At 36.5% G+C, this 25,069-nt stretch overlaps 1 pseudogene across 1 annotated transcript in view; it reads left to right on the forward strand.

Moving 5' to 3' along the window:
* The window catches only part of LOC112849957 (uncharacterized), a 339,733-nt pseudogene that overhangs the window by 70,309 nt on the left and 244,355 nt on the right, over positions 1-25,069 (forward strand). The window contains exon 2 of the transcript XR_015240104.1: positions 13,498-13,618. The product of XR_015240104.1 is annotated as an uncharacterized LOC112849957 (transcript). The remainder of the gene's footprint in view (positions 1-13,497; positions 13,619-25,069) is intronic.

The raw sequence follows: 25,069 nt of genomic DNA on the forward strand, positions 1-25,069 counted from the left end.
TAAGAAGGAATGGGAAAATGTCAGTTTGAGGAAGCCAGAAATAAATATTCATAATTGGCAGCTAAGGAAAACGACTTAGGTCTCACATATTCACACTCATATTACCACACTGACCTTCTTCATGTTACCTGCTTAGTACCCTAAAAGCCACAAAACGTATGGAATGGAGTAGAAAAGTCAAGGATGCTCAGATCTTGATTCCATTCCTTTCTGAGCAATGGCACTCAATATGAAGGAAGCAACAAGTCAAGTTACAGTGAGGTGAATGTGTGGGAAGTTACTTCAGGGAAAACAAAAAACAAAAAAACATTATATAGGTTTGTTTTAACTTGTTGTAAAAGCTTCTAGAAATGACATATGATATGATAGTTAATTTTTTGAAAGAAAAATTATGAACATAATTCCACCATACTAATGCTTTACATGATTTTATCTATTGGCCTCACTAGCAAAGTTAGTGGGGAGATATCGTTCACTTCTACAGTTTTCTTATCATATTCTTTAAATTATATTCGTTATCCAGTCGACATTACTTTTTTTTTTTTTTTTTAATTTCAGAGTCTCTCCGACAAGACCAAAGTTCTCTAATAATTGGTTCCTCTCAGTGTCTCCTATGATTATCAAGATGCCTGGTACATAGTTTGTGCCCAATAAATGTTTGTGGAATAACTGAGTGAAAACATAGCCTTATGCTTGAACTATTTTCCTTTCTAAGATTCATTTCCTATTCCCATACTACCCTCCCAAACTATGCTTGCTTTCTTTCCTAAGATATAATTGACATATCATAAAATTCACCATTTTATAGTATACAAATCTGTGATTTTTAGTATATTCAAAGAATTGTGGAACTATTACCACCATCTAATTCCAGAATATTTTCATTGCCTAAAAAGGAGCTCCATTCATAGTCACTCCCCAATCTCCCCTCCCTTCAGGAACTTGCAACCACCAAAACTTCTACTTTTTGTCTCTGTAGATTTGCCTATCTGGACATTTCATTTAAATGGAATCATATACTATGTGGCCTTTTTCTCTGTTCCTTCTTTCATTTAGCATGTTTTCAGTATTTATATTTTGTTTCAGTACTCCATTCTTTGCCTTTGCCTTTGCCTTTGTATCGCTGAATAATATTCTTTTGTGTGAGTATGCCACATTTTGTTTATTGATTCATTCATTAATGCAAATTTTATTCACTCATCAGTTGATAGTCATTTGAGTTGTTTCCACTTTTGGGCTGTTATGAATAATACTGCCACGAACATTTGTGTACAAGATTTTTTTTGGGAACATATGTTTTTATTTCTCTTGGGAAGACACCTAGTTGTAGAAATGCTAGGTCATATAACTGAACTTTTTTTTTTTTTTTTTTTTTTTTAATTTTTTATTTTTGGGACAGAGAGAGACAGAGCATGAACGGGGGAGGGGCAGAGAGAGAGGGAGACACAGAATCAGAAACAGGCTCCAGGCTCCGAGCCATCAGCCCAGAGCCCGACGCGGGGCTCGAACTCACGGACCGCGAGATCGTGACCTGGCTGAAGTCGGACGCTTAACCGACTGCGCCACCCAGGCGCCCCATAACTGAACTTTTTAAGGAGCTGATTTTCCACAGAAGTTGCACGATTTTGCATTCCCATCAGCAATGTAGGGAAGTACCCAAATCTCCACATTCTCATCAAAACCTTTTCCCATTAAAAAAAAATGTATAGCCATCACAATGGGTATGAGGTGATATCTCTTTGTTGTTTTTTGACTTACATTTCCTTAATGACTAATTATGTTGAGCATATTCTCATGTGCTTATTGGCCATTTGTATAACTTATTTGAAGAAATTTCTATTCAAATTTTTTTGCCAGTTTTTCAGTTGGGTTATTTGTCTTTTTATTGTTGATTTTTAAGTATCCTTTACATATTCTGTATATTAGACCCTTACCAGATTTGTGATTTGCAAATATTTTCTGCTAAAGGTTGTCTTTTAACTTTCTTTGTAGTATCCTTTGATACACAAAAGTTTTTACTTGTGATGAGGTCCAATTTTTCTATTTTTTTTTTTCTTTAGTGGCTTGTGCTTTTGGTGGTAGGTTGAAAGAACCACTGCCTAGTCCAAGGTCACAAAAATTTATGTCTATAATTTTCTCTAAGAGTTTTATAGTTTGAGTTACACTTGGGTCTTTAATCACTTTGAGTTAATTTTTGTATATGGTATGAGGCAGGGGTCCACATTTATTCTGTTGCATGTGTTATGTCTCATTATCCTGAGAGATAATGAGAACACTGGCTTTTGCGTTTAAATTCTGAGATATTCCACTAATTATTAAATCTTTCTGAACTTTTGTGTTTCTCAAAAAATGGAAGCTGTAAAATCTACTTCATAGGATTGTTCAGAAAATTAAATGAGATATATTTATAGTGCCTAGTCATATAGAGGATTACCCAAAGAAATGCAGCTATCATTAGTTTTGTTGCATATCATATTATTTTATCAGCATCGTTATTATTAAACCAAATATTTTGGCAAAAAATAAAGTGCTTAAAAATCCAAACATGATGAGAAATATTGGTTGTTCTGTTGGTTGTTAACTGGCTCCCTCTACAGATAATTTAAGAGTCTTGGTTGTAACAGAAACCGATAACTAGTGTTAAGAATGTACAGATATTGGAAGTATGCTTGTGGCTCTCCAAAGATGCTATGTTGTCCTTTTCATGTCGAGTATGATCTTAATTAAATCTGTTGGCAACACTGATTTATATTTTTAATAACCAGAGATATATTAGCTAGGATCAAAATAGTCATCTTTCTTGACTAATCTGTTTCTCAAAATACCCTGCTGGGTTTTGCACATTTTCTTTGGATTAAGTAACATAAACTATGCAGGAAGTATAATTATGTTTCTATAGAAGAAGTCCAAAACACCTTGCAAAAGCATGATTTCTCTGAGCATAGAGAGATAAGTTGTAGGTATTTTTTGTCACTTTTTGGCCTACTACACAGCAAATGATACATTTTATATTGCTAGCAAACACACAATTTTAATTAAAAAAAAAAACTTTGTGATGTGCAGTGCCCTCCTTTATTTTCAGATCGGGTCTGCTCTATTCTATTTCATTAACCAATGTCACTAAATTGGTTTCACAACCCACTAAAATGTTGCAACCTGTAATTGAAAAAACACTTCATTTTAAGAAGTAACCACTTCCCTTGTGGCTTTTTTTTCCAGAATCAGACCAAGCAATTATTTGAAACACTTAGAAAAATCTTAAGAATTTAAGATTTTTAGTATTTTGGTTTTATAAATTTTGGTATTTACATTTTTGTGCCAGACCATTTTCTTTGGTAATATATCCCTCCTTCTTTCACTTTGTTTAAAGGCACTCTGTATACTTTTGTTTAAAATAAGAGTACAAAAGCATTCAAATGCGCTGTAGAATTGTGTTCACTTTAACTACAAAAAAAATAATTCCACTGAACCCATATTATGCTCTTTCATTTTTTTCCACCATGATTTCTGTTTACTTTCCTACATTTGATAAGGTTTGCATTTCGTACAAAGTTCTTCTTAACGAGTGATTTGTATTGAATGTCATGTTTTAAATGTAAAAAAGAGTATATTATTACAATGAAAAGGAAGCATGTCGAATAAAAGAGCAGACGGACAGGGCTTGATTGATGTTCGGAAGTTATTTTTGCTGTGAACTCCCGTCAGCCTAGAAATCATAAAACAGAAAGGAGGCTTGGTTCAGCTCACACGCCCTTAGGGGATGTATGGAAAAGGATTTAAAATTCTGATAGAGTAACTTCAAAAATGTAGCAGCTGAAATAATTTATTTCACTACAGAGCAACCAACTGAACTTTTACATTGAAATTATTCTTTTTGAACTTGCACATGGTAGCAGGGAGGCTCAGTGGTCTCTGTACCTCAGTGCGAAGGATGCCTAGCTGCATAGCTCTGCCTTTCTGCCCCAAACCAAACACTGGCTGTTCTGATCCTTCCTGCACATTCTCGCTGGCCATTTCCTGAATAATAGGGAAAAACAGCCAAAAGCTCACAATTTCAAAAAAAAGGTTGAAGAAGGAGGCTGAGGGTAGTGAACAGAAGAAATATTGGCCTACTCACTGCTTGGGCATTTTTACCCATAATGACACCTACATTCGATCCTAATTGTGGTATATGATCTAGACGGGACCTTGAGGTTATTTTAGAAGAGGAAAGACAAAAGTAGTGAACCGGCCAAAGGCCAGTGCTAGTTGTTGATACGTTACATTCTTTCTCACTCTCTTTCCTCTTTACCAAGCTATGCTTGGACAGCTCCATGTATCTCTTTCGTATCTGAGTGATACTGAGATGACCATCACCAAGGAAAAAGATATTACCACCTCTGACAACGTTTCTCAATGTGATCCCATCTGTGATAGCTGTATGTTTAATCCTGGTTAACTACAAACATACAGGGTAATAATGATGAGGCCAATAAATTGTCAAATGAATTTTCATTGTATTAGTCAAAAGCAACAGTATTGACATTTGATAAACAGTACGTATTTATGTATATGCATGTGAGTGTATGACATATCATTAATCCAACATACAAAAATCCAATCTTATTTATGTGTAAGAGTTTCCAGACTCTGTAAATTTCCACTTATCACCAGTGCTGTGTAACTCACAAATTGAAAACCATTGCTCTAAAATTTTAAAAATCACTAATCTAACAGATGAGGAAGATGAAGTTTAGAGGTATCCCTGGGTTAATCATTTAAATGGTCAGAAACTAAAACAGTAAAAAATAAAGGGATTATGAATAAAGAAAAATGTGTTATCTAATTTGCCTTTATTGATATCCATACCTTGAAACATGGAAAAAGCCCAAAAGAATGGAAATGTGTATGTTTATTTTTAAATGAACATTTTCCTGGAATCTAGTTTGTGTGTTTTATTTTTCAGGTGAAATTCTTCTTGCTTTAATGTAAAACATCAAAATATGCTGCTGTGAATAATATTTGTAACTTTAGTGTCTATACTAATCACTTAAATATGTGATTTATCAAAAATTACTGAGGTACATAATTGGGACAAAAAAAAGACCCCATCACAACAATAACAACAAAAATAAATTTTCACATACACCTCTAGCAAAAGTGAAAAAATTAGAATTATCGAGTACATTTTTAATTTATGTTATTGAGATTTTGGTCACAATACTTTTTTTAAATTTTTATTTATGGAAGAAATATTTCCATTCTGAAAAAAGAAGAAAAGTTTCATTATCAGGTATAGAACTTGAAACCTGGAAAATTCTGCTTTGGGGTAGAAGTTAGTATTGAATCATTTCATGGTTCATAGTTAATTAGCTTTTATCTAATGTTGAATAGAGATATTCCAACTGGAAAGCGATCTCTAGTTAACAAGCTTTTACAATTGAGGGTAATTTTTGTCCCCCACCAAGGAACAGCTAGATTGCATTCTATGCTAATGAAACTGTTTTTCAGCGGAGCATACAGTGATTTTCATAATTCTAGTCCTGGCTGGGATGTTGGGAAAATGGTGCATGGCCAGAATAATTAAAATGGGATTTAAGGCCATACGTTGGAGGGCTTTTATTTTCCAACATGGTTGTTTGCGACTGCAGTTACTCTGAAGTCTCAAAAATTGGGACTTCACAACTTTCCTTGGAAGTTGTGATCTTTGATTCAATCCCAGCTCTGCTGCTACCAGCTCTATAACCCTGACCAATTTTCTTAACTTCTCTGAGACTCAACTTTGTAAGTATCAAATAATGTGGTGTTTATTTAGCAGTGTTGTTAAGAAGGTTTTATATTATATCTAAAGTACCTGTCATGCTGTATTCAAAAATCATAATTGCTATTATCATGACCAGTATTATTACCAGTATAATTCACATAGTGATGATGATTATTCCTATGTTATTTAGCAAGTCCTCCTTTAAAAATATACTGAAAATAAACACTTTTCTAATGAAAGTGTCAGGCTAAATAATCCAACATAAAATAAATGAGTGTGTCTTTGAATGCATTGGTATGATGAACTCATGATTATGAAATTTGGAAATGCTGAATCTAATAAGCTGCCTCAGTTTCTTTACTATGACAGAGCAGATGAGATTCTAGAGAGATCCATACTGTCACACACATAGTTATTTGGTCACCATTAGGGCCTGCCCTTATTCAAATGAATATTACCCCTTTGGTAATTGCATACAAGGTAGGAAAACATCTATACATTCTTCAGAATGTTCCAGAATCCCACTAAGACTTCTTTATTAACATTGTCCAGACTACAGCATTGATTTTTCCACATATATTCTAGCCTACAATATCCTCTCCATTGGAAAAATAATGTATTTCCTTTACATTAAGAAAAGAGCAAGGTACATGAAGGCCAAAGGAAGTCCTTTACAGATTTTGTATGAAAAAGAAAAACAAAAGGAAAAACAGAGGTTGCTTCTATGTGGTAGGTCTCTCCACAAGATGGCACTCATTTTTCCTCCTCTTTTTAAATTGACAAATATAAATTTGTCATTGTTTTATTACACATTCATAGAACAAACATATTGATGGATTATGTATCAAATATAGCTGATTTCAAGTATTTTTAAAGCAGTTAATTATATACCTCATTCTTAGTAGTAATGAGTGTAATTTTACCTCTAAGACTTTGTTTGGATGTGAGCATATTATTAAGTCTTAGGAGGACATACGTACCCCCACTCCCACTCCCAAATGTGACAAAACTCATATTAACCTAAAAGATTTCTATTGAAACCTCCATGGAGTATAAACTTAAAATCATAACTGAAGGCTAGAAAGAACCAGAATGTTCCTCCATTCTTTAAGTTTATTTATTTATTTTGAGAAAGGGACAGAGAGAGTGAGTGAGTAGAGAAGGGGCATAGAAGGAGGGAGAGACAATCCCAAGAAGGCTCTGCACTGTCAGCACAAAGCCCGACATGGGGCTCAAACTCACAAACAATGAGATCATGACCTGAAATCAAGAGTTGGAAGCTTGAAGTACTGAACCACCCAGGCGCCTCCCCCCCATTTTGTTTTTATCATCACTTTAAATTTTAAGCGATGTACCTTTCCACTTAAAGAAAATATCTGTGATAATTTTATTTGGAAATGAGTCAGAAGCGTATTTACCCTCAAAGAATAAGGGTCTCCATACTCATTTTAATGATGTGAAATGTCACAAATTTACTCTTGTCACCTTAAGTTAACTTCAGTTGGAGTCTGTATAATCATAGAATTTTAAAACAGGAAAAAAGCTGATTCATTAACTGATTTTTTTAAAGATCAGATGCAGAGAAATATATGTCAGCTATTAAAACATTAGAGAAAAATGTTAGATTGTCTCATGAAAAACAGACTTTGAGTATGAACTAGTAAGTAAATAATAAATAGAATTTAATTGACAACTTCACAGTTAAATCTTTAGAATTTGTCTCAGATTATATTTCCTATCTACTGGTTTTCTTTCAAAAGACTTAGAAGATACGGAGCGTATGAGGGCAAAATTAGAGCTTACTCGATTTGTTGATGTGGTGATAATGATCCCCTACTAAGAAACACTGATTCTAATATAGTTTCCAGTGTCTAGATTTTCTTTTGGTGGACTTTAGAGTAGTTTAAGGTTTCTATAAGACAGATTGCTGAAGGCTATAGTAAAATTTGCAATGCCATGATCATAACAACTATTATTATGGAGTCTTCTCCTCACGTTCTAGGATACCAGTGCTGCATTGGAAGCTAATATTGCAGAATGCTTGCCACTCCATAGCAAAAGTCACACTTGGAAAGAAGGAGGCAGAACAATTCTGAGAGAATTCTGAGAAGTGAAAAATATTACTACAGAGAGATAACTAGGATTTATATCAGACTGCTCATATGAAAACAAAACTAACGCTCAAATTATTTTAATAAGAATAATCACTACCGCTATAATAACTTGTTATGGACTTGACACTAAAATAAGCACTTCATATTTCATTTTTTTAGATCATTTTACACTCCCAAAATTCCCAATGAGACCAAAATCGTTATCCCCTTTTTAATAGATAGAATGAGTAAGAACCAGAAAGGTTAAGTGGCTTGGATTTGGAGGTAGGATTGAAACCCAGTTGTACCTTGTTTCAAAGCCCATGCCTTTAACCATTACACATCCCTGCCTCATTGTCTTGAAAGGGCATAGAATATTAGAATTTGACCACAGGCTTCAGAGATACGTAATTATTTTTATATGAGTGTCAGTTCCATTCTTTCAAATTTTTAGGTTATTGAAAAAATACATTTTCAATGAATGCAGGAGAGATTTCGGTTTGATATACAGAAGAAATGCTTGGTCCTCAGGATGTGGACACAGTGAACAATCTACAAAAGGGCTGTGTGGACTCTGAATGAGAAGTCTATAAAAAGCAAGTTGTCGGGACACCTGTTGGCTCAGTCGGTTAAGTGTCTGATTCTTGATCTTGGCTCAGGTCATGGTTTCATGGTTCCTGAGTTTGAACCTTGGGTCAGGGTTAGAATTATCTCTCCTTCTCTCTCTTCCCCTACTCCCCTCATTCTCTCTGTCTCTCTCTCTCTGTCTCCCCCAAAATAAATAAACTTAAAAAAAAAAAGGAAGCAGCAAGTTGTCACAACCATCTGTCCTAGTTGTGTGGTTCAATCCTCTAAAGGACTTAGGAACTGCACAGGTGTCTCCTTTTAGAGCATTTATTATGACTGCAAACACCTTTACATGAAAGATATCTCATACATATTGAACTCAATCAGCATCTTTCCACATTCACTTCTTGTCTCTATCTGTATAAAGCCCTAGACCTTTAACTAGCAGGTGTTACCTGATATGATAATTTTTCTCATTAATCACATTTTCACATTTTCATCAAACTAGTCAACTTTCATTTGTAATAGTTACCTGGAAGTTTCTCCAGTTACTCTGCCTTAGTTTATCTAGCTATTCATATACTGTTGGATATTTAGAATTTTCCATTTTGTGCTACCATGAGTGAGCATTTGCTGTTTCTTTTAGGGGAAGGCAGGGAGGGGTATTTGAGAGATACATGCTGGTTTCTTTGAAATCAAGTCCCTGTGGTAAAATTATTATATCAAAGGATATTAATAGATTTTAAACTCTTGTTTAAAATTTCAAGACAGCTTTTTAGAAAGAACAACTTTTTAATGACTTGGGCAATGTATAAATCATAAATCTCAAGCTCAGATTCTGAGTAAGTGATCTGGAAAAGCCCCCACCACCCTGGCCAAGTGATAGAAAAGTGACAGCAGCTGCCCAGGTGTTTAACAGCAGAGAGGAGTAGGGGTAGATCACCCGGTTGGTCACCATCTACCATCTGGCAGGAACAGCGTCCTCTGCTCAGCTCTGTCTAGATGTTGCCTTGTGAGCATACAGTTCTGGCGCTGGCATAGAACTTCCAATTTTTATGGAGACTCTGGAAATCCAGGTTTTATGTGAAATCTCTTTGGCAAGAACTTTAAAGTGTTCTTGAATACAGTGTGGGGAGAAAAGGTGCTGGCTTGATCCTGCCCATGGACAAGGCCTCCAGTTGGTGGCCTCTGTGGTATATATTCTGTTTCTCCAAAAACTCACATTGAGCTTTACCATTTTCTATTTTATTTGCCTCATCGGTGGGTATGCAATGATACCTTAGTGTTATTTTAGTTACCATTTTTAGTTGTTTGTAAAGCTGTGTTTGCCCACCTCCCCACTCCCCAGTTAGATAGTTCTCTCTTTATTCAAGTGGAATTTTGTTTGTCTCCTTTATTTGTGAGAGGAAGTCTGGGTAATGTGATGTGAAAGGCACATTAATTCTTTATACACTCACAAACGTGTGTGTATACATATGTGTGGGTCTACACACATATATGATAGTATGTTTTAATTAGATATATTTCATGCATGATCTCATTGTGTTGCTTTCTTCTTCTATATGGTATAGTTCAGATGCTTTAGTTATACATATCTGTGCTCATCCATCTTGCCTCTGATGAGATCCTAATGTACTACCTTTCTTTATTATCAGGGATTTATCTCTTCTCCCATAGCTAGAAGGAGACTTTTTTTTTACCTCTAGTTTTCAATGAAATATTTAATTCTGACTCGTCTGGAAATTAATACATTGTGTGATATGAGAAAAGTAATTTTTCTATACTGATATCATATCAGCTCAATATTATTTATTAAATAGTAATTTATTTCTTTATTGTTGAGGATTCTTATAATCTTTTGAATTGATTTTACCAATCGCAATTGTATTTCATCTGTCTTTCATGGGTTTTGAACTGTTTCTTACTATGTAGTTATTGCTTTGTGATTTTAATCTCTGATAGAATAAATCATACAGAGATATGTCAGACTTCTTTATTATTTAGACAAGGTGATCCCTTCATGACCTCTAGTGTTTCCTTTTGCAAAACAAAAAAACAAAAACACAAACAAACAAACAAAAACAAGAAAAATGTTAACTTCTAAAATGAACTAATATGGCCAAGGGGAATTAAGTGTTATCAGCTGAGAATGAATGACAGATTCTTTGTATAACATATTTTGCCAAGTAAGCAGTATCATCTGATGCAATGATGTGATTAACAGTTTTCATTGAATCGTTTTAGGAATCCATGAAATTAAGAAATGAAATAGATAGTCTCTAAGTTTTCTCAAAATACTGGAGTTCTGTGACTTTTTTTTTCCTTGAAATAACTATACATCATGTAGATGACCCCAGTGTCTGACAATGTATTTCCTTTGTGATGTGACAACAATCTCAGACATCTGGGTAACCTTCCCTAAGTGCTACCACAACCTCCTATGCCCTACTCTCCTGCAGCCTCTCCTGCTTCTCCTCTTTGCCTGCCTGGCACCCTGTACGTATTCCCGCACAGGTCCTAGTACAACACTGTAGGAGGGAAGAATAACTTATTTGGTGACTTCAGTCCATGTGAAGCCTGTGGAGTGACCCTCAATGTTGTGGTATTTCCCCCTAGAGGGTGAAAGCAAGAAGTTTCCAGACCTGGAAAGTTTGAGATTCTGGCATCACAGCAGTCTGCCAGGGCTCCTTCCAGGAGGCAGCTTCATCATGGCCATGGCTCAGGTGTTTGAGACTGGAGTGAAAGCTAAAAATAGAATGGAAGTCCCTGATAATCATCGTGGCCACACGAACGTGTGTGAGTTCTTTGAGCTCTCTTCTTAGTCCAAGAGGAATAGCAGGACTGCACATACATACAGAATTAGAAGCTTAGAATATTTTGGGTTCTCTTTGCAGACAACCATAGAGGATAGCTTAAAGTTTAAAACAAAGCCACTGCATCTTTGCAGGGTTATTTATTGTTCATGGCCAGTGATAAACTGGCTATTCCTGTTACAAGAGAGTGCCGTGCTGAGACTCCGGGAACTATATTTATCTGGACAATGATAATATATAACCTAGTAAATAGAAATGAAATTTTCCCACCTAGCATGTTTTCTGATTGCATCTTAAAGAAGAACATTTTGGTAAATATATCTAAAATGAAGGTAGGGATATTTTACAACTGTAAACCATCCTTGCATAGCAGGGATGTAGTCCATTAATTCTCAGAGCTTGAGGCAAGGCTGACAATTCATAAGTGGTAAATCCAGAGAGTTATGAAGATATTAAATCTCACATCTGGTGAGAAAATGTGTTATTTCACTGGGTTGATTGATGGACACTTTTCCATTACAGTGCAATTTAGGAAATTGCACTGTTAATTGCTAGGGTTTTAGCAAAGCTCTGTAGTTCAATTCCAATTACTTTCATTTTGAAAAACAGAACAGCTGGATGGTAAAATTGCCTGGAGCTGTCACCAAGGGAGGGCGCGAGCCAGCAACCCGACCTCTCCCATTCCTGACTTGGATTTTCTACAGAACTATTAGTGAAATCAAAGGCTCCAGGTATCTGAGGTCTCCTTACCATGTACTTTCCTCAGGGTCCAGAGCATGTCCGTTTGCTGACTTCTCAGGTGATGGCAACTCTATCATAGGTGCATTCCTATTAATACTAATTCGCCTCTCTCATCACAGGGCAGAGATGAGAAAAGTAAATCTCATTACACCTTGATCCCTTCCCACAAGGTGGTCACTTCCTTGCTTTGGAGCCAAGCAGAGCTTTGAATTTTTCCTGCAGAGATTTCTTTTGCTGTCACATTGACCTTTGGGGCCTCTGTCTATGCGGCAAATTGCATGTCTCCACACACAATGTCTTTGTCTCTGGCTAACTTTAGAAAGAACAACTCCAGTCATGGTTTGGAAATGACCTGGTACCAGCAGCTCACTGGTTGAGTTAGCCCCCCGGGTTCCCAAATGATTCTGCCCCAGCTCACTGACTGAGCCAGATATGGATCCGATTTTTTTTTTCTTTTGGTTAATGTAATATAGGCTCCAGGAGGCTCTGCCTTGCTCGGTGTAGCTGTGGATATGTAAGGGGGTTTCCTCAGTAGTTTCAGGATTTAGGGGGTATTATAAATGAGGGCATGGCAAGTCTGACAAAATCTTGATGAGGACAAAGTTGGGGAAGGATATCAAAGAAAAATATTTGTGAGGAGAAGGAAAGCTTACCTATGCAGATGGGAAATTTAGAGAAAATGGTGTCTCGCCTTTCCAGAATCTCTCCTTACTGTTCAGTACATTTTTGATGTTGTAAATTCAGATTAATACTTTTAAATGTCCTTTTAAATCACCCTTGAAATATGTGTTCAACATATTTTGACAGGACAGATTGAGGACAGGCGCTATGAGAGAAAGGGCCTTACCTCTCTGGTTGTTATCCTAAGCAATGCATTCTGGCCGAAGGCCTGTATAATACTCAGATAAACAGGTACCTGCTCAAACTACTATTACTCTTGGGGGAAATGTTTTCTTGGAGTTAGACCCTCTCCCTACCTGAGAGGTTTTGAAGATATGACTATGTATGTATGTGGTCTGTGCCTTGTTCTAACACAATTATTAATAACCTCCCCCACCCCGGAACTCTCAAAAGAATCCCAAGGTGAATCATAAATTATATAGTCACCCTACTTATCAAAGTCTTCTGAATTATATGTAGTGTGCAATCTGGTAAGTAAAATGTTCTCAGCCTCCCTAGATTTCCTGCCATGTTCTTAGCCTTTGTAGAACAGATGTCCCCAGGGAGTGGCACATCCCTCAATCAAGCTACGGTTAAAATCTCAGAGTCATAGAAATTTATGTCTGATGGGACCCTTAAAACCAAATCCAAAAAACCTCTTGGCAAGTTAAAAGACTTGACTTACTTTCAAAAACTAAGACATAATGTTGTACATGAACTGGTTATTTTCATTTGTCATTATCTCTTCCTTTGCCTTTTGTGTTAATGGCAAGTGTATCTTCTGAAATATTTGAAATACCACCGTTCTGAGCTGTTGTCTCCTGTAACTCTTTCCTTCCTTACCTTTAACAGTCCCATTACTTTCATTCTTCTCTCGTAGGTCCTCTTTTCTGTCTTTTTATTCCTGTGGGTCTGTTGTGTTACCCATCCGTGAGCCTCCACCGCATCCATCTGAAGACTGAGCAGAGCCCTTTGGACATGGTGATCTGGGGTTGGCAGAGGTAAGATTATTTATGTAAGTGCACCTTTTTACTGAAACTGAATACGGCCAACTGCATCAATGAACACTGCATGAGTGCTTAATCGATGAGGACCCTGACTCTTCTTTACTTCGTTATATCCTTCCAAAGACATTTGTTGTGGGATTTTATTATTCTTGTTTAAGTGTATGCACTAGATATATTTCTTCACTGAATCATTTAATCCTACTCCTAATAACAGGGGCCATTTATTTAGATTTTAGTTCATGTTCAATCTTGATCTTCCTCCAGAAAGCGTGTGAGATTTAGTTCTCTTCCATTATTTCCCTTTCTAGAAATGCTATTCCACAGAAAATAGGGCCTTTTTTTTCTTAGTAACTTAGTTATTCATAGTTCTGTAACCATTTCCCATGTGTGATTTCTGTTTCCCTATGTATATTTAAAGCTTACTGGCTTATTTAAAGCCATGTGTTTGTACACTTTTTAGATCTCTACAGAACTGAGCTTCTCGTCAAGTACACAGAAAAATTTCCTTGATTATCTTGACCAAAGGTGTCTGCACCATGGCTGTTTATCATTTTTGGATACAGAGAGGCTGTTCACCTCTTTTGGTTAGGCTCTTTGATTGAACGTGTCAGAAAGCACTTCTAACTTAGACAAAGTGAGAGTTTTGCTGGGATCTGTTATGGGGGTTGCCCAGAAAATTCAAGGAAAAATTGAAAACCTAGTCTTAGAAACAGCAGAACCTACGGCAGCCCTAGGGTTCCACATAATTGTTATTAATTGGGCTTTTTTTAAAATCTTTGTTGTTTAACTCAAGATTCCAATTCCAGAGCTAAGCTCAGCTCTTCTGTTCATTTTTGAACAAGAAAGGGTGGACTTTCTGGATTAGTGTTGCCTTTATGATGGGACCAATGATGGATAAAACCTTCAAAAAGCTCTTCCTTAGCTTTTTGTGTGCTACTTCAGACTCCACACATCTAAAGGTGCAATGATACATTACTAGCCCATTGAGTGTCCTTCATTCCATGCTACTGTTGTTTCTTTTGTATTTCTTACCCAGGCAAACACACCTGTCCTCTCTATGACTCCACCATGCTTATATTTATAGATCATCCTATGGTTTTTCTACATTTAGAAATATTCTTGTAAGCTTTTATATTCCTGTGGCACCTAATGGATTTCTATGCAGGTTAAGGGAATGAATGAACATACAAAGTTGCTAGCGTTAATAGAATGCTATTAACCAGAGAAAAAAAGGCTTCTCCGCATGATTTGAAAACTTGAAGTTATAACATTTTTATATCCCCTTTAGGTACATTTTCAAAGTAATAGGCTATCCTCTTATTCTTCACAGCTAAATTTTTAAATTTTTTCAAAATGTATGAAGGTGGTTAAAAAAGAAATTTCTCCATGTTTTCTATATCACTCTTCTCAAGTAATATCAGCCTCATCCCTACAAATTAGCAGTTCCCAGAGTGCTAATGCACAGGCTATATATAGCCAAAGGTAGCCTTTTAGTGAGCGTTAAAGAGAGTGGGTGATAGACTCTGAACTCATTATGTCCTATATAGTAACATTGTCGCTCTATCTTTGGACATTCAAGATATTGTACAAGATAAAAAAATAGCTCTTATTAGTTTATGTAATTTTGTGATGCATTTCATTGAAATTTTATTAATATTTAACATAATAATTTATTGTAAGCTGTGAATTTGCCATGAATAATGGATTTAAAAATTATGAATATTGAAGCATGATTTAATTATGTTATAGCATGGTGTTTTTTAAAATTTTTCGGTAGGACTTATCTGACTTCAAAGAAAAACTATGGGGAGAAAAGCTAATAGTAACTTTTATTTGTAGTGCAACTATGATCTTTTGAAGTACTTTTATATCTATTGCTTCATTGTTTGGTCATAACTGGGATACAAGAAAAACAGGTGATATAGGATGGGGGCTTTGAATCACATGGTACCAGTCAGCCTGGTGATAGAAACCCACCATGTGGGCAATCAACCAATCATACTATATAATTGATCCCCAATAAACACTCTGAACACTGTGTCCCAGGTGATTTTCCCTTGCTGGCAATATTCTGTGTGTATTGTCACACAGTGCCAGGAAAGCAGTACCTCCTGACTCCATGGGGAGAGGATAATGGAAGCTCCATGATTGCTACTTTCCTGGACTCAGCCCTTTGTGCCTCATTCTTTGACTGGTACTCCTCTGTACCCTTTCAGTGTAATGAGCTGTAACCATGAAACAACTGCTTTCAGTGAGTTCTGTGACTCCTTCTAGAGAATCATCTAGGCTGAGGGTAGTTATGGGATATCCCAAACTTGCAATTAGTGTCAGAAGTGAGGGCAGTCTAAGGACTGTATGGCCTCTAACTTTGCAGTTGTCTGAACCTCCCAGAAGTGGCATAAACTCTGACAATAAGGTACTGATCCATTGGATTTTGAATCAATATAATATTGAAATCCTGAAGTTATTAATTTTCCTATCCTATCATGTAAGTTTTTTTGTAAAATAAGCCAATTATGGATTATGCCTTCTTTCTCTGATGGAAGATTTTAAGTTTCTTAAAACAGGAATTACCTTTTTTTTGCCTCTTCTAGTTTTTACATTTATGGTTTTGCTAATGTTAAAGGATCACTTTTAGATTGATTGAAGTCCTCAAGGTTCTATTGTTTGTGTGTGTAATTTCAAGCCACAGATTCACTCACAATTTCTCAGTATTCTTTCCGTTTCCTTATCAGTAATTAGCAGGCCCCACTTCATTTTGTTTCTAATCTCTGTTTACATTGCTTCTTTATTACCCTTTTTTCCATGCCTGCAAGCTACCATTTCTTTTGCCTTTTTGATTTGGTCCCTCTTCTAAAAATATTTGCCCCTTCCTTACCATATCAGTTCAACTACTTGGTTATTGAATGTCAACTGTGTGTGAAACATCATTTCATATTTTGAGAGTCACATCTGGGAAAACTCCAAGGCCTAGGTAATGAGTCTTTTTACTATGCTTTCCATTCTGATATTAGATTTGGGGTGTGTGCGTGTGTGTGTGCGTGCGTGTGTGTGTGTGTGTGTGTGTGTGTGTGTGTGTGTTGCCAGTCTTAGGAATGAATTATACCATCATCTCAGCAAATATTGTCATGTGTGGCTATAGAAACAGAGCAAATAAAATGATAGCCGATTTAAGGCGAAGGAAGAACAAGGGTGCAGGTCTCTGGACTTCAGTTTACTGCATTTTAGTTGCATTTCTTTTTCTTTCTACATGTTACTAGCTCAAAATTTCAAACTCAAAAATTTCAAACTGGAGACATACAGGACATCATATAAATTACCACTCCCCCTGACATTTCTAATACACAGCTATATAACCAGGAAACAAAGGGATCTATGGCTCTAAATGTTTAGGTTCCTGAGCAGCTCACTTCTTTTTAACGTTGTTTCTAGTTGATCTCCAACCTGCTCTATGCAAGTTCTTAGCTGACAGAATTGAATACTTAGCCTAAAACAGATGTAATAGATTCATACCTGAACTTGTTTAAATCTGAGTAAGACTACAATTTTCATTCACAATGGCAGAAAAATATGTAGCTCTGTGGAAGATACAGCAGGCAAACAAGCTTTCTCCAACAGTGTGTTACGTTAGGCTTCTTTTTCTCTTGGTCTCCTTTGTTTTATTTCTTACTGATGAATCCAAACCTGATTAGGTGTTGAAGTTGCTTTGGATATTAGGCATGCCAATACCCTCCAGGTTTTAGGTCCTGTTCCTTCTCAAGCGTTTCCTCTGAAGTCATCTTCATGGCACTCTTACTCCTAGGTGTCTGGCTGGGGGATAGAGCAGCCTCCCATCAGCAAAAGTGCTTTGGAGCAATAGCCTTCTACTTGTTCTAATTTAAAAATAATTTTTTAGGGACATGGGTGGCTCAGTCAGTGAAGCGTCTGATGCTTGGTTTTGGCTCAGGTCATGATCTCACAGTTCGTGGGTTCAAGCCCCATGTCAGGCTCTGTGCTGGCAGTATGGTGCCTGCTTGAGATTCTCTCTCTCTCCCTCTGTCTTTGCCCCTCGCTTGCTCTCTTTCTCAAAAATAAACATTAAAACAACTCTCTCTCTCTCTCTCTCTCTCTCTATATATATATATATATATATATATCTTTTATTCATTAGTATAATAATAATTAAAACTGTCACTCCAGGAGTATATACCATACTTATTTTGTAGTTCTTGGTATTTCTGTCACATGACAGTCTATCCTTGACTCAGATGAACGTATACCCTCATTTGAGAATCACAGAGGTAAAATATATGAATTTTGGAGATCATTAGACAAACAGGTTTCTGGTTTCAGATCTTCTCAGAGGTTTTTGTGTGTTAATATAGACTGAGAGTCAAGATTATTTTTTAATGTTTATTTATTTTTGACAGAGACAGAGACAGAGCATGAGCGGGGGAGGGACAGAGAGGGGGAGACACAGAATCTGAAGCAGGCTCCGGGCTCTGAACTGTCTCCAGCCCGATGCGGGGCTCGAGCTCACAGACCGCGAGATCATGACCTGAGCCAAAGTCGGACGCTCAACCGACTGAGCCACCCAGGCGCCCCAATATAGACTGAGAGTCAAAAAGAAGAGACCTACTAACCCACGTTTCCCAAATATATTTTACCTTAAAATGTTTTTCACACAGATTACTGGAATCTTATGAAATGAGCATTCCAAGGGATACAGTTTGAGAAAGGCTTGTCTAATTCATTGTTACGTCTCCATTTTATTATGTAAATGCATGTTTTCTTAAAATAATTTTTTAACTTACTAGTTAAATACAGTAAATATTAATTCTACTGTGATATAAAAGGAAATCAGGTTTTTTTCAGTTTCATAGCTTGTCACAAAACTTTTTCTGTTACTTGGGTAAAGATGTTTAAAAAATCCACTCAGTGTTTGGCAAATAGGTCATTAGGTACCTAGTCTAGAAATTAGAAGAATCCAGATTCTGACACCTATCAGTTCTGGGATTCCAACCTTTCTAGTCATATAACCTCTGTTTTATTTCAATTGCTTGTTTAAGAATTTTAAAAACACAAAACACCTGCCCCCCCTAAATAAAGATATCACCTGTCTTATGTACTTCACAGTATGTTGAGCATTAAATTAGATAGTTAAATTTACTGTGTAAACTAGAAAGTATAATAGGAATGTAAGGTCTTATCACTATTACTACCATTATTATATGACTAATCTCATGTCCATTTAATCTTGCAAGTGTGGGTAGAATTGGTGGGATTTACAGAGATGCTGAAAACCATTTGAAATAAAGAAAGAATGGTTATTTGAATCAAATGTGAGTTTCTTCTAGTAGTTTCCTCCATCATCTTTTTGAAAGAACTCTCTCTATATGTTTATATGGGTTAGTTTTAATTTGTTTCTTCTTATTTGCTCTCAGCCATCACAGCTACCATTCCCATGAGACGCTTTGTCTTATAATTTATTTTTAAGTGAGACGGCAAAACTGTTTTAGTTTAATGCATTTTTTCTTCAAGTTTCCTGTAAGTAGCATTTATGAGCAATTTCAGATTTATTTTGTTATAATGGGCATTTTAAAAAGATTATCCTTAGGCATTATGATGGCTTTAGAATAAATCTAGCTAAAAAAAATCTATCTTGGTTGTGGAAAAAAAGAAAGGCTCCTAAATGTCTTTAAACAACAGTCCATCTTTTGGAGACCTGTTTGGAGACAGGTTTGTCTCCTGAGTGTATTGAACAACAGTTATTCATGGCATTTCTTCAGCATTGTGTATTTTCAAAGCCATTTGCAATCATCAATTCATTTAACCACCCAGCAATTCCAGCACTGAGAAGTGAATGTAACCTGACCACCACCTGAGCTGTAGTATTAGTGCCCCAAATTGCCTCTGTGCTCACATCATCGAAGACTTAGCTTTGATTAAAAATCACCCTGGGAACAAATGAAAGGCTAAATATAAGCTATTCCTCTCTATTTCTTTGTCTCTTATTTGCTTATAAGTGGAATAATGTATCACCACTTCAGAGAGAGCTCTGTGTGTCCCCAAACTCCTTAGAGACGGTTTGCCCTTAGAAATCAGAAGGCAAGCTGTTGTGGTAGGATCCTTTTAGGGAACTTTTTGTACTCACCTTTAAGGTCCAGCTCAGACATTATTTTATAATTGAAAATTTCCGTACAACTTCTCCTTCTGTCTTCCCATAATTTAATTCATGTACTTCTGTGTTCTCACAGAATTTTATACATATTTCACTTACAGCTTTTGCCACAATTTTGGTGTAGCTCTAAGTCTAGACTGGGAGCATTTCTCTGGCCTGTAATCATATCTCATTTATTCATCTATCCTCATGCCTTATCACAGTGTGTGGATTATATGGAAACATGAGCATCTTTATATCTCATCTTAGAACTCCCCTTCTCCAAGTGGCTTTCACTGAGCTCAGGTTGATGTAAAGAGTAGAAGAGGGGCATCCAAATCAGCTGAGCTCAGTGCAATCTCCCCGGAGCCACTGATGCTTTGGCTAATTTCTCAGCATGATGAGGTTGTATTTTGGTGAAGCAGATATGAAGGAAAAAATGGGGTGTGTGAAAGCTCCAGGGCAAGAAACAGCATGAGACACTGGATGGATTATGAATAGTCTTCATAATAGTGGCCATCACCTGCCAGCATCATTTTCATTATCATCTCCACCATTGTCATCTCATAGTTACCATTTATTGAGCATTTTCTAGATGCCTAGCACTGTCTTTGGTGTCTTAAGGACTTTACCTCACGTGATAATCACAATAGCCATGCAATGTAGGAATTATTATCATCATACTTTTTCAGGTGAAAAAAGTCAGATTCAGAGAGACTAAAGACTTTCTCAGGTTCCACGGTTAGTAGGCAAGGTAGCCAGGATTTGAACCTCATGGCATGAGGATTGTGTCTTTTTGTGTTGCACTGTGCCACTTGGATAACCATCTCAGGCCTGCTTCCTTCTTGGAATACCTGCTGATGTGTCGCTTCTTTTTTCTCCTTTGTCTATGAACCTGCAAGTGGTGAGCAGCCCACAGGCTATGTTCAGTGACACTTTTCAGTTCTGTGATTCTGTGCAGAATCCACACATCCTCTAAAAGGCCTCCTATAGAAGGAGTCACCATTAACTGCAAATGGAGCTCTGATCACAGGAGGAATGGGGACAGGAGCTGAGACCATTATTCTCTATTCTAAGATGTCTAAAGCAGACCATAACACCTTTTATGTTTTCATTCCTTGCTTTGAGGCCTACACCTTGAAGGCTACCTTTCTTCTCAGGTCCCCCAAATGGTTTTTATTCTCAAAATTATAAAAGGCAATGCTATTAGTTCATGCTCTTGCAGTTTAAGGAAGCAAAAACTTTTCAAATCTTGAGCACAATTACTTAGAGTGTTTAATTTAAAACAAGGCAGATTGAGCTCTATTGCTTGTGGTTAAATACGTGATGTGCTCCTTACAGGGCTTTGGACCATGTAGTAACTCATTGCAGAGTCAGCAGGAACCATTTGAGAGTTGCCTGACACAATACAGAGTCATTTGCAATTTACATCAATCAAAGAAATCAATGAAATTTGCAAAACTTTGTGGCTCTCAGAAGACTTAAGTGTTACTTAAAATTCCAGCAAAGAGTGGCTTACCGTATTTAAGTGTTCCATTCCATCTTCCATCTCAAACATACTATACCACGAAATTAATTCAAGGGGCTTTTAACTAATATGAAAAGGATATAGAAGTGTGTAATCTGGGATGTGTGTGTGTGCACGTGTGTGTGTGTGTGTATTCCTGCCATTTTTTAGTGTGGTACACACTTTACATTGGGAGATTTAGAAAACATGGTGATTATTATTTTTTTCCTTTTCCTTTCCTTTTCTTTCATTTGTACTTTAATTCCCATCAGTTGCTTACATATCCTTAAATAAATCTTCATTATTTGGCACTGAAAATATTTATGTATAAATTAATCTTACATCATCCATCTTATATATAGTTTGTTAAAAACTTATCATTAAATATCGCTTGTTTCCTTGATCTTGGCCTACATACTCTTTTTTTAGATTGTAAAAGTCTAGGTTAGAGGTCATGAATAGTGGTAAGGCACCAACCTTTGGAAGTATTGAAACTCACAAGACCCTTTACAAGTGATTTCACTCTTGCTCTTATAAGATTTTGTAAGATACCATGTATTATAAGCTGATATTGAGCTAAAAACAGAAAAGGGAGAAAATAATACAAAGCATTGAATTTGTGGCCTTCTCACACTAGTGGATAGAAACTATTAATTGGTATTAAAATGTAATGTTGAGTGCTATCAACTTTGTGGTAGTAGCTTGGACATTGTCAATATCTTCCTCCATTGTTTTAATAAAATGCTTTTAAATGTGCTATGCTTTGTTTTAGTTATGAAGTTATGGGTCTTCCAGCCACCATCCCCAAATTTAATGCATTCTGAGAGAATCACTCAGAGTCGGTGATCCTTTGTTCCAGGCTCTAAGGGTGTATTGTCTCTCTGTCTGTCTGTCTGTCTGTCTCTCTCTGGCTGTCTCTCTCTTTCTTGATTTCTGGGAAATATACATATTTTGCAAGACTTCATGGGGGGGTAAGGGAGTCAGAGAAGAAATCCTCTTATTCTGCCTCTCCTCATTTGTTAAAATGAAGGTTCATTGCTCTCATTCTAATTATCCCCAACTGTAAAGTCAACTAGGCATATTTGAACCATTTTTTCATAGTTACTGACCAAATAATTGTGTACATTTATGTGTACAGTACTTGAATTTAGGATAAAGAACTGGTTGGCAACAGATTTAGTACAGTACTAGTGGACTGATAAAAATAAACTTAAGCTCTTAAAGATGATAGTTTTAGAAAAATTTTCATTGTACTAGGCACAGGATGTTATATATTTTTCAATATGATGGAATAACCTTCAAAGGAAGAACTAATGGCTTGAAAATATTTTTTTTTTCAATGTATGAAATTTATTGTCAAATTGGTTTCCATACAACACCCAGTGCTCATCCCAAAAGGTGCCCTCCTCAGTACCCATCACCCACCCTCCCCGCCCTCCCACCCCCCATCAACCCTCAGTTTGTTCTCAGTTTTTAACAGTCTCCTATGCTTTGGCTCTCTCCCACTCTAACCTCTTTTTTTGAAAATATTTTTTAAAATGTGTCGCTGATAATAAAATTAGTCACTTACCCCTATAATTTATTCCATCTTGAGAGTTCCCTAATTCTGACTTTCTTGCTTTCCCTCTTCTTACTACCATCTCTTTCCATACTTTTACTTGTTTCTGGAGCACCAAACAGATATGGAGCTTCATGGCCAAGGTGTGACCACCAGATGCTAAGACTCCTCTGAGAAAACATTTCTAAAGGGGTCTCAGAATTGATGCACCAAGAGCCCCTAGCTTCAACTGAAACTGGTAATTTTGTGTTTCCGAAGAGTCCATTTCAGTGCTTAGGTTTTAGCTTACAGATCTAGGGAGCTCAAGGTTGATGAGGGCCTTTTTAAACCTTTAACAAATGAATTCACATGTGTAAGGGAAGCAAGATTTTACCTCTACCCAACTGAGGTTCAGGACTCTTGAACAAAAAGTCAAATTAACAAAAGAAAAACAGCTTACAATGCCTGCAGCACACATCACACAGAAGAAGGAAGACTCTGTGAAAAGTAATTCAAAGTGGTGATTTAGAACTCCGGTTTATACAGCATGTTCAGCAAGGAACAACAAATTTGTGTAGAAATCACAGGACAAAGGAGGGAGTTTAGCCTTGCAAGGGTGGCAGACTGTGGGAAGGCAAATATATGAGAAGGAACTAATGGAGGTAGATTTGTTTACAGATTCTTCTGGTGCCATCTCTGGGCTGCTATGAGCCTGTCTGCAGTAAAGGGAGAATTTATATTTTATATAGTGCCTTTAGGCTTCACAGGGGGAGGGTAGGGAGAGCTTTCCTGCATTTCCCTCTTCTTAATTGCCTTCAGCTCAAAATAATTTTTATGTCAAAGAAGTATATCTTAAGTGATATATATTGATTTCCTTCATGTGCATAAGTGGAACCTCTACTTCAGCGTACTTTAGAATAATGCACATCTGCTCATTTTAATTATTACTTAAATTATTAAGGATTAAGACTCTAAGAACAGGTGATATCAGCAGGAACTGAAATTCATAGAGAAAAGATGGCCATTCCTGAGTCTTTTTCACACTTTGAGTTTTCACAGCATTGATGTCTGCATAGTTTGTATGGCAACATCCACTCCCTGGAGTTTTTCTCTCCATTCATATTTAGGATGAGCAATGGCTGAGAGTCAGGCTTCTGGAGTCTAGTCCCAGGAGAACATTAGTTAGCTTTGTGGTATGTGCAAAAGCACTTAAACTCTCTGGGCTTTAGTTCCTACAAATTTAAAATGACTCTTTTTCAAGATCTTTGAGAGCATTCACAGCTTAAAAAGGTCTGTGAATCCCTTGCATTTTTGATCTTTAGATATATATTGCTATCTCCATGAGGCCATGGCTTCTATATCAGACATATCTAGAACAGTGCGGGTGATAATTTAGGCACTCAAGAAGTTGAATTCATTCAAAGGAAATAAAGTATTAAAGAATGCATTCCTATAAGAATGCGTTCCTGTAAGAATTCTGGTAACTATCTGTCACATTTCCTTGTTCTCAGTGATGCATGTATTGTTGGCATATGGAATAGGGTTAACTCTGAAACTGTTTATGTTGAAATCAGCCTTCTTCAGACTTCAAATTAAGATTGTCAGAAGTGGATGTTTTGAGCCTGTGGGCTATATATCTACACAGATAAAGGCTAGAGAGGAGCAGTAGAATCAGAATGAATTTGTACCATTTCCTACTAAGGCAGCAGAGAAAATCTAAACTCTTCCTCTCACCACCACCGCCCCCCCCCAACAAATCCTCCTAAAAATAACAAATTTAATTATAACTCATTGATAATCTAGGAGGATCCATTATTCGCCAGAGAATTGCCAACACTTTATTTCACTTAATTTGGGATGATGTAATGAAGAATCATTTTCTGGTGAAATGGCAGATGGAACTTGGTTTCTGGTTAGAGAGTTTTCATTGATAGTTATTTTTCCTTCTTTTTTTAATCAAGGGCTCCTGAACTTCATTAGTTGAAACCACACCTCCCACAGCTACAGTTAGGTGTGTGGGAATATTATTAAAAGTACATTTTCAGTAGAGGAAGTCTCCAGAATGTGTTACTGCTAATCTTCTGAGCCATTAGTGGTATTCATATGATAAAATGTTAATGTGTCTCTTCTAATTTAAGTGCATTTCTGAACATACCTCAAAGCCAAGCCATGCTGGGTTGAAATGAGGAATGTGATTGGATTTGATTTTAATAGAACATAACATTGATGGAATTGAGATTGACCTCATTATGATTCTCAATT

The sequence above is a fragment of the Puma concolor genome, chromosome C2 (genome assembly GCF_028749965.1).
Source record: "Puma concolor isolate L17-30 chromosome C2, mPumCon1.1.hap2, whole genome shotgun sequence".
Lineage (NCBI taxonomy): Eukaryota > Metazoa > Chordata > Mammalia > Carnivora > Felidae > Puma > Puma concolor.